Below are 10,373 nucleotides of genomic sequence, written 5' to 3' on the forward strand. Positions count from 1 at the left end.
TCTTACAGTTCTGGAGGCTAAAAGTCCAAATCGGGGTCTCAGCCATGTTGATTCCTTCCTTGTCTGTAGCCCTGGGAGTTCCTTGGTTCCTTGGTGATCCTTATATGGTGGCTGCCTTGCCCTGTGTGTAGGTATCTCTATGTCTAATCTGCTCTCAGGATCCCTGGGTGGCACGAATGGTTTCCGCTTGACTGCTAACCTAAAGATTGGTGGTTCAAACCACCGGTGGTGCTGAGGCAGAGAGGCCTGTCAGTCTGGATCTACTTCTGTTAAGATTTCATCCAAGAAAACTCTATGGGGCAGTTCTTTTCTGTAACTCATGGGGTCGCCATGAGTCAGAATTGACTTGACAGCAACAGGTCTGGTTTTTTTGTTTTGTTTTGTTTTTTTAATCTACCCTTTGTATAACTCAGAAGAATTAGATTTAGAACCTACCCTACTTGGGTATGATCTAATTAATGTAACAAAGAAAACCTTATTTTCCAAACAGGGTTACATCCACAGGTATAGGGGTTAGGATTCCAACACATATTTTGAGGGAGGGCACAATTTAAACCATAAACAATTTAAGCCAGTTAACTCTCTCAAGGCCTCACACAGCAAGTAACACAGAACTCATGTCCAGATATGCTCTGATTCAAAGCGTAAGCTCTTAACCTCTCATGTTCTATTACCTGAAGAATGGCAGAGTTGGGAAGTGTCCCTGTGAGGGAGTTAGTGGAGCCAAGGAGGAGCGTCAGGGAGCAGGCGGGGACAGGGAGAGGGAGGGAAGGGCATTCCAGGCAAAGATGGAGCTCCATAAACATCCAAGTCACCCAGCTGGCCATTACAAGAAATCCAGAACCTCAAAACCTTGGGGGGGATTTTTTTTTTTCTTTTTTTGTTATGGAAGGGACCTTTCTGGGAGTTCATTCACTTTCTTGCCTGTCCTGGTGGCTCAGCAGCCCCACTTGGCAATGTTAAAGATTCTACAGAGGCAACAGTTGAAGTGGCTTCCCTGGGCCAAGAGCCAAACAAAAACCAGTCATAAGTCCATTTACAAGAAACAACAACTTTACTCAGAATTGAAACATAACCAAGTTTTCCTTATCAGCATGAGTTAGCAATACTTATCAGCATGCAGGGATGGATTGACCAATAAGCAAGGTAAGAACGTGCTTAAGGCATCAACAAAGCAGGGGCACCAGTTGTCCAAAGCAAAGACCCATAGATGCCAAGCAGAAAGGACACAAGGAAAAGCAACCTCCGCCGTGGAAGGGAACTGGCAGGCCACCAAATGAAACTGATACCATTTTATACATTTTGTATATGTTAACAATTATATATTCCTTTTCATTTCAGGCTGATCAGGTATATTTTTACGTTCAGCTCTCTCTCATTGACCACGTAAGTGCCAAAGGTAATATAATCACTTGACTCATGACATTATCTGGTCCTGCACAAAGTGAACCAAAACGTGTCTTCAGACTGAACACACCCTTGTATTTGTATCATGCTCTTTCCGATTGCTCTCACTCCCTCTGGGTATGTGGTCAAATAAACCGTGAAGATGCAGCATCAAAGGATGGAAAGAGAGTGTGCAAGTTTTTAAGTATTATTTCAAGAGAAAAAACTCTCTGGAGATCTGCGACGGGCCTGCCAACAAACAGTATACAACAAACGAATGAAATTATTTCTGACTGCCTTGTAAGTGCTATTTCTTTTCACTATTTCAGACCTGAAGAACAAAGTTATATGTTCCAAATTAACTTTTTTACTTGTTAAGTTTTGAACAGCCATGGAAGCAGCAGTCAAGAAATCAAAAGACGCATTGGATTGGGTAAATCTTTAAAGTGTTGAAGAGCAAAGATGTCACCCTGAAGACTAAGGTGTGCCTTACCCAAGCCATGGTATTTTCAATGGCATCATATGCATGTGAAAGCTGGACAATGAATAAGGAAGACCAAAGAAGAACTGACGCCTTTGAATTGTGGTGATGGCGAAGAATATTGAATATACCATGGACTGCCAAAAGAACGAACAAATCCGTCTTTGAAGAAGTACAACCAGAATGCTCCTTAGAAGTAAGGATGGCGAGACTGCGTCTTACATACTTTGGACATGTTGTCAGGAGGGATCAATCCCTGGAGAAGGACATCATGCTTGGCAGAGTACAGGGTCAGCGGGAAAGAGGAAGACCCTCAACGAGGTGGATTGACACAGTGGCTGCAACAATGGGCTCAAGCATAAGAACGATTGTGAGGATGGTGCAGGACTGGACAGTGTTTCGTTCTGTTTTGCATAGGGTCACTATGAGTCGGGACCGACTTGAAGGTACCTAACAACAAATTTTGAATATAAATTTTTGTGTTAATGTCCAAATTCAAATCTAAATTTTGTTTGATAGATTTTACTTGCCTTATAAATTTTGTTTTCAATTATTCAAATTTATTTGCCATGGTAGAACCAAATTTAAAAAGTGACATGATTTTATATCCAGGTAAGATGAAATGGCAACAACTAAGTGGAGCACAAAAAACAAAACCTCGCAGAAGATAAAAAGGATTTGTGAATCCCTAAAGACAATTCCAAAATTAACTTCCGTTATAAAATGTAATGAATCAGAAGAGACTTCTTCCACTGAATACTTGAATTTAATGAGTGCAAATTGTGGTAATAGTACCACTAGTGCTGACGTTACTAATAGCAATACGAATATAACAGAATTTTTCACAAATTCTGCATCAATTCCTTGCTGTCAAAAAAATTAATAATAGTGTAGAAAGTGCACCTATTTTAGAATCTGAAATTGTCACATCTGCAAACCCTGTAAATAACAGAAATACAGATCCTGCTTTGTGGAATAATGTTTCTACTAATGACGTAAATTATTGGATCAAAAGAGGGCCAAGTGATTGTCAGCATCACAGTGGGCCATCTGAAAATTCAGGTTGAAAATTTCTGGATGATAAACAAACAAGGTTCTGTAGCCAGAATATTTTTCTTGGGTGCAAAGCTAATGGTGAAAATTATAAGATGGAGCGGCTACTGCATTCTCCATCGGTTGGCTCTGTAAAATGTTTTGTTTGCAAACCATTCAGTCCTAAACCATTTAATTCTCGATTTGCTACAGATGGACTTAGTGATTCATGCAACTCGAATATGATTGATAAGCATGAAAACAGTTCAATTCACAGAGACTGTACGCCGTCATATTCAAACTAAAGACATGGGTTTGTCTTAACTCATGAACTGGAAACACAAATTAATGGAAAAGTCAGTTCTGGAAAGCTGTTTTGCAATGCGTTGTGGCTGTCATATTGCTGAACGTGGACTATCTTTTCGAGGAAGAAATGAAGTGTTTGGGTCCCCATAAAATGGAAATTTTGGGAGTTTACTTGAACTTGTTGCTCAGTTTGATCCATTTTTAGCAGGTCACATCTCAAAATATGATAACATAGGAAAGGACAACCATTGTATATGTCTAAAACAATGTGTGAAGAATTAATAAACTTAAGTGATAAAATTTGAGCAACTATTTTCAGTGAAATAAAAGTATAGGTTGATATTTCAGTTTGTCTGTAGATCCCACTCCTGAGCTTTCTCCTACAGATCAGCTAAGTATTGTTTTAAGATGCGTGTCTCCAATAGACAGAAAAGTGATTTATCACATTGACTAGCTTAAAAAGTCATACCGGTGAAGAAACGGCAGATCAAGTACTTCACTATTTTTGTGAAGTTTGCAAAGTGGATTTTTTGAAGTACAGGGGCCAGTTCTATGACAATGCTGCCAGTATGTCAGGGTGTTATAAAGGCACGCAACAGAAAACTTCAGAACAAATGAGTATGCCATTTTCATACCATATGCTGTAGGACATAGTGCAGTAGATTGTTGTCCAGAAGCAGTTGATTTTTTTTTCCTACTGTTCAGTTGCTCTACACATTTTTTTTTTTTTTTTGGCCACCTCTACTCACCGATGGGCAATTCTTAAAACATATTTAGGCAATGGTCCAAAAGGGAATTAAAATGTCTTTCTAATACACACTAAGAAGCACATGCTGTAGCAACAAGTGTAATCCTGAAATCATACACTCAGATTCTAGATGCCTTAGAAAATATTGCTAAAGGCTAGACACGAAAAGGAGATACCAAAAGAGAAACTGAATACATGGCCAACACAGTGGAAACCCTTGAGTATGCATTTATGTTGGTTATGCGGAATAATATATTGCAGCATTTTCATGGGCCCAGTCCAGCTTTCCAAGATTCAGAAGTAAATTTAAAGACATGCACAGACCTCTACCAGTCATTAACAGAGTATTTACATCATTTAAGAGATTTTGAAAAATTTGAAAACACAACAAAACGACACTACCAAATACCAGTTATCAAGCAGTTCACTGTTACAGAAGCATCAGAGAAAAACAAGTAAATGCCAGAAGTGCTCCAGAAGTATCGCTGAAGGCCAGAGATCAATTTCGCGTAACCAACTACACCATTATTGATGCACTTGAATCTTGCATGAAAAGAAGGGCGAAAGTGTATGAAGTTCTTTCAAACAGACTTTCCTTCTTTAATAATGTGGATATACCTGATGAAGAAGGCATGAAGGCATCCAGAAAATTAGTGCAGGCTTATCCCGATGACTTAAATACAGACCTTTATGGAGAAGTGTGACAATTTCATTCCTACATGAGAACTAAGTTTACAGATTCAAGAAAGACAAATATTACTCCTGTAGCCATGTATGATTCCATAATAGAAGATAAAATACGATGCGTATTTCCCAATGTTGAAATTGCTTTATGCATATTCCTAACTGTAATGATCACAAACTGCACAATAGAACACTCATTTTCATCCCTAAAGAGACTCAAAAACCCTCAGCGTACAACAGTGATTCAAGAAAGACTCAATTCATTATCCTTCTATATATGGAAGTTTGGTAGCTTAATTGTGATGAAATCACTGAAGAATTTTTAAGAGCAAATAATAGAAAGATGTTTTTAACTGTAACATGGTAGAGATGAAAGGTTTATCTAAAAAATAAAATATAGTAATTTGTTGTATTTTTTTCTGATCATTAGATTTTCTCTTATGACATCTTTTCATTTATAATTACAGCATTTATTATGAAACAGGCATAAAAATGAAGTATGAACCATTTAACAAAAAATCCGTGAAAGTTGATTTTTTGTGGTGGGAGACCAACAGAATTTTACTTTGATTGTTGAAACAACTAAGTTCACCAACTCATTTTCTTTGTTGTAGAATATGTGAAATATTCTTTTTGTAGAAAATGTGGCATACAGAAAAACTCTTAGCACCACTAAAAATTTTGTAATCTGGTTCACCTCATTCCGCTAAAATGGCAAATGCCACTATCTTGTTCAATCTCCAATATTATAGTCACATTTAAAAGGAAATTACATCAAGGATAGCTAAAACACACACACACACAAGTTCGTGTGCACGTGCGCGCGCCCCAGGTGGCACAGTGGTTAAGCGTTGGGCTGCTATCCAAAATGTTGGCAGTGCAAATCCACCATCTGTTCCTTGGAAACCCTATGGGGTCAGTTCTACTCTGTCCTATAAGGTCGCTATGAGTCAGAATCAACTCGACAGCAATGGGTTTGGGTTTTTTTTTTTCGGTTTTTTTATATATAATCAAATATCCCATTTAAACGCATAAGCAGAGAAGGCACCACAGATCATTAGTGTCTAGGGCCCTTACCTGCCTCAATCTGCATGCGTTAACAATACTTACCAGCATGAGTTATCAACACTCATCCAGTCAAAACAATCCAGCTTAGCATTAAGTGACCAACTTTCCCAAAAGGAAAATTAAATGTGATTAACCAATCAAAGCAAAGAGCAAGATACTCATCTAAGCTTTCAAAGGCCTTGTAACTGTGTAACCTCAACCTCCTCACCTTCTTCAATTTGAGGTGCTCTCTGTTCGAGAACAACTTCTCACTCAATAAAAAAAATAGACCCTGTTAACTCTAATTGACGTGTTAATCAATTTTTTTTTTATTTCTTTTGACAGCAGGTTAACTTTCCAGGTATGATACAAAGCCCATTTCATTTCTTTCCCCTCCCCCACTGATTTTTCATGGGCAATGTGGTTTTTTGTCTCTCATAGATTCTTCACAGAGCTATTATGAAGCAGCAGGGAAGAGCAATTTACATTTCAAATATCAGAGATAAGGCAGCCAAATAACGCCTAGACTGCCGTCCATCTTTAGAGCCAGAGCACAGGAGCTGAGAAGTTTTTGGCTGGAAAAGCCTTTGGATGCTGTTTACCTCTCTCCATGCTAACCTCTCCACTTGGGTTATTCACTCATTCAACAAATATTTATCAAGTGTTCTCCTGTGTACCAGGCACTGAGCCCAGCTTTGAGGATAAGGTGATAAACCCAGCAGGTCTCTTACAGCTTGTGCAAATGGGCAAATGTGAAATGATATTCTCTCCCTGTGGGTGCTGCCAGAGAGAAGGAAAGAACTCACTAATGGGGATCAAGCTTCCTCTGGAGAGCTGGAGAAGTCACTATGAAGGTACTGAAATCTGAAGGATTAAGTGAAGGGTGGGAGGAGGAGTAAAGGAGTTCAAGGCAAAAAAAACAGCACACATGGCCCCATAGTGGGAAGAAGCAGGGTCATGGGATGATCTAAAAGAAGGACAGTGTGGCCCCGGCTCTGGGACAGAGGAGGTGCATTAGTCAGGGTTCTCCAGAGAAACAGAACCAATAGGACACACACATACAACTATAGAGAGAGATTTTTTTCTTAATTGGCTCACATGATTGTGGGAGCTGGCAAGTCCAAAAAATCTGTAGGGCCACTGGAAATTCCAACAGGCTTGTCAGAAGTTAGTAGGCCAGGTGGCAGGCTGGAAACACCAGTAGGATGTCTATGTACAGCCTTGAAGCAGAATCGTTCTCCCTCAGGGAAACCAGTTTTTGCTCTTAAGGTCTTCAACTGATTGGATGAGGCCCACCCACATCATGGAGGGTAATCTCCCTTACTTAAGGTCATCTGATTTATATGCTAATCACATATAAACACTTTAGTAGATTGTGTTGGACCAAACAATTGGGCACCATAGCCCAGCCAAATTGACACAAAAAAATTAACCCTCCCAGAAGGGAACAGGAAGTGAAATGAGGCTGGAGAAGTGATAGGAGGTCAGAAAATAAGGGGCTTTTTAGGTCACCATGATCTCATCCTCATCTGCCTACTCTTCACTCGTACTCATCCATTATCCACCTTCCCTCTCTCAGACCATCATCACCTCTCTTCTCTAGAATCTTCCCTTGATTCTTTAAGTCACTCAGATTTAACGTAGCTTAAATAATGTTAAGTGCCAGGGCCCTACCCCAGATCTAACTTTCTTTATTCTGCCTACCCATCCAAGGACCATTGTTGACCTTGCCTATACCACCAGTCTCGTCCCACCTTCCTGCCTGACCCTGCCGCCCTCTGGATCTCCTTGAAATACGGCTTTGAGCTTCCCTGCTGTATAGAAGGTTCTTTCTTGAAAGCCAGAGTGAAATTCCATGACCCTTCCTTACTTCTCATCCTCTGCACGTTTTCTGTACCATTAACCATCTCTGCTTTCTTGTATGGAAACCCTGGTGGCGTAGTGGTTAAGTGCTACGGCTGCTAACCAAGAGGTCGGCAGTTTAAATCCGCCAGGTGCTCCTTGGAAACTCTATTGGGCAGTTCTACTCTGTCCTCTAGGGTCGCTATGAGTAGGAATCGACTCGACGGCAGTAGGTTTGGGTCTTTTGGTTTTTGCTTTCTTGTATCTCTCTTTCCTTGGCTTCTCCAATACTGAACAGTTTTGGTTCTCTGGTGCGTCTTTTCAATCTGCTGGTGTTCTTCCTCCTTCTGCCTCCCAAATTCCGTCTCAGTCCTCTCTCTCATGGCAAATGTATTAAACCAGCGGTTTTCAGCATTTTCTCCTAGGGCACAAGTCTCCCAATACCCAGTTCCTCATTTCAGCCACCTTCTGGATGGCCTACCATTAGCTTTGGCTTTCCAACCCACCTTCAGCCTCCTGAGCTTTACTGGTCTTCCCCTTACACTGCTTGCTTTGCATATATTCATCTTTCCATCTGGCAAACTCCCCCTCTGCCCCCTTTTCCACCTAGCTGTTACTTGGCTTTTAGGATTCTGGCAATGTATTACCTCATCGGTTATGCACCAGCAAGGGTAGCTGCTCTTGCTCAGTGTTCCACAGTGCTTAGAGTACTTTGCTGTTATTAAGTCCTGAGCCTGATGTCATAAATGCTCCACCGCCTGTCCCTTTCCCCAAATGAGCTTGGGGATATTTGAAAACAAGAATTCTGTCTTTCTCTCTGTGTCCCCCACCCCTGGAACATGGTTGATATTTGACGCTCGACTGATGTTTGTTGAATGAAAGCGTGTATACTTGGATGACTACAATGAATAAGAGAGACGTTTATTGTTGGGAAGGCAGTGAGTCACCATGGTAACAGCATCGGCTCTGGAGTGACTCTGACGCTTGTAGGCAACGTGACTTAGTGAGTTGCTTACTTTTCTTATGCCTCGGTTGACTCCCCTGAAACTGGGCATCATACTCTCATCTATAAAGGGACTGTCTTAGTCATCTAGTGCTGCTGTAACAGAAGTACCACAAGTGGGTCCCTTTAATGGACAAAAATGTATTATCTCACCGTTGGAGGCTAGAGGACCAAATTCAGGGCTCCAGCTCTAGGGGAAGGCTCTCTTTGTTAGCTGTGGGGGAAAATCCTTCTCTTTCGGCTTCTCTTTGTTTCCTTGGAGATTTCAACGTGACATCAATTTTCCCCATTTGTGCTTCCTTGCTTCTGTGCCTAATCTGCTTTTTATATTGCAGGTGACTGGTTTAAAACATGAACTGGTGGCGCAGTGGTTAAGCACTCAGCTGCTAACTGAAAGGTCGGTGGTTGAAACCCACCAGCCACTCTGGGGGAGGAAGATGTGGTAGTCTGTTTCTGTAAAGATTACACTTTTGGAAATCCTGTGGGGCAGTTCTACTCTGTGCTATAGGGTCCTAGGAGTCAGAATCGACTTGATGGCAATGGGTTCACTTACATGGCCTCATTAACAGAAAACAGAAAACCCCATTCCCAAATAGGACTATATCCACAGGTATAGGGGTTAGAATTTACAGCACATATTTTTTTGGGACACCATTCAGCCCATAACAGGGACCTTGCAGGGATAAAGAGAAGGTAGAGTACTTAGTGGAGTGTCTGGCCCTCCTGTAATGCACTCGTTAAATGAAAGCTTTATGTTTAACCACATCCAAGGACAGAACCAGAACAAGAAGCGTTCCCTCCAGGCTCTGGGACTCTCGGGGGCCACAGCAGGAGGATGGGAAAATTGTAAAATGGTTCCTGTAAAAAAGCCTTGGTTCCAGGAAGACTTTAGCATTTCTAGATGTTTTTCTTGTTCAGGAACACAATTATGTACGGTGGATGTGCAAAGAACAGTTGGTAAAAATAACGACCAACGGATATAGGGCAGATGTCACTGTTGGGCTGGGGCCTTGGTCATTTCATCAAAAGGCATCTCCTCTGTGAGTCTTGGCACCCAGCTCTATGTAAGAAGCCCTGTGCTTTGTACAAAAGACCCAGCGTCCTATCTTTGGGGAGTTTAGACAAGAGACTAGTTACAATGGTGAGATTAGAGGAACCATATGCACTAAGAACCCTGACTGGATTTATGAATATGGTGGGACTACAGAAAAGGGAGGACTCCTGGTGGCACAGTGGTTAAACACTCGGCTACTAATGAAAAGGCTGGTGATTTGGACCCACCAGCCGCTCTGAGGAAGAAAGATGTAGCAGTCTGCTCCTGTAAGGACTTAGAGCTTCAGAAACCCTGTGGCATGAGGTAGTGCAGTTAGAAGATATTTCTTTTTCCCTTCTTTCCTCCTGGTTTTCTTGCTTGCTTTCACATGATCATAAACCCTTGCCATCGAGTTGATTCTGACTCAGTGAGTGATAGGACAGAGCAGAACTTCCCGGGAGGGTTTCCAAAGTTGTAATCTTTAAAACAGCAGACAGCCACATCCTTCCCCTGCAGCGTGGCTGGTTTGAACCACTGACTTTTCTTAGCAGCCAGGTGCTTAACCACTATGCCAGCAGGGCTCTTTTGCTTTCATATAGGGATTGAATATCTAATTTAGTAGCAATTATGGCAGTGGGTGCCTCCAGGTCTGGGGTATTCAGTGGCACAGCCTTGTTGACGAGGACAGGGGCATTCCTTCTTTCTGCTGTGCCATCCTTAGCATGCTGCTTTCATCCTCAGGCTTGAGGGAATACTCTTTTTTGTTTTTTTTTAAAGATGAGTTTTAAACTCCAGTTTGAAAGATGATGAT

This window comes from Elephas maximus, chromosome 2 (assembly GCF_024166365.1).
Source record: "Elephas maximus indicus isolate mEleMax1 chromosome 2, mEleMax1 primary haplotype, whole genome shotgun sequence".
NCBI lineage: Eukaryota > Metazoa > Chordata > Mammalia > Proboscidea > Elephantidae > Elephas > Elephas maximus.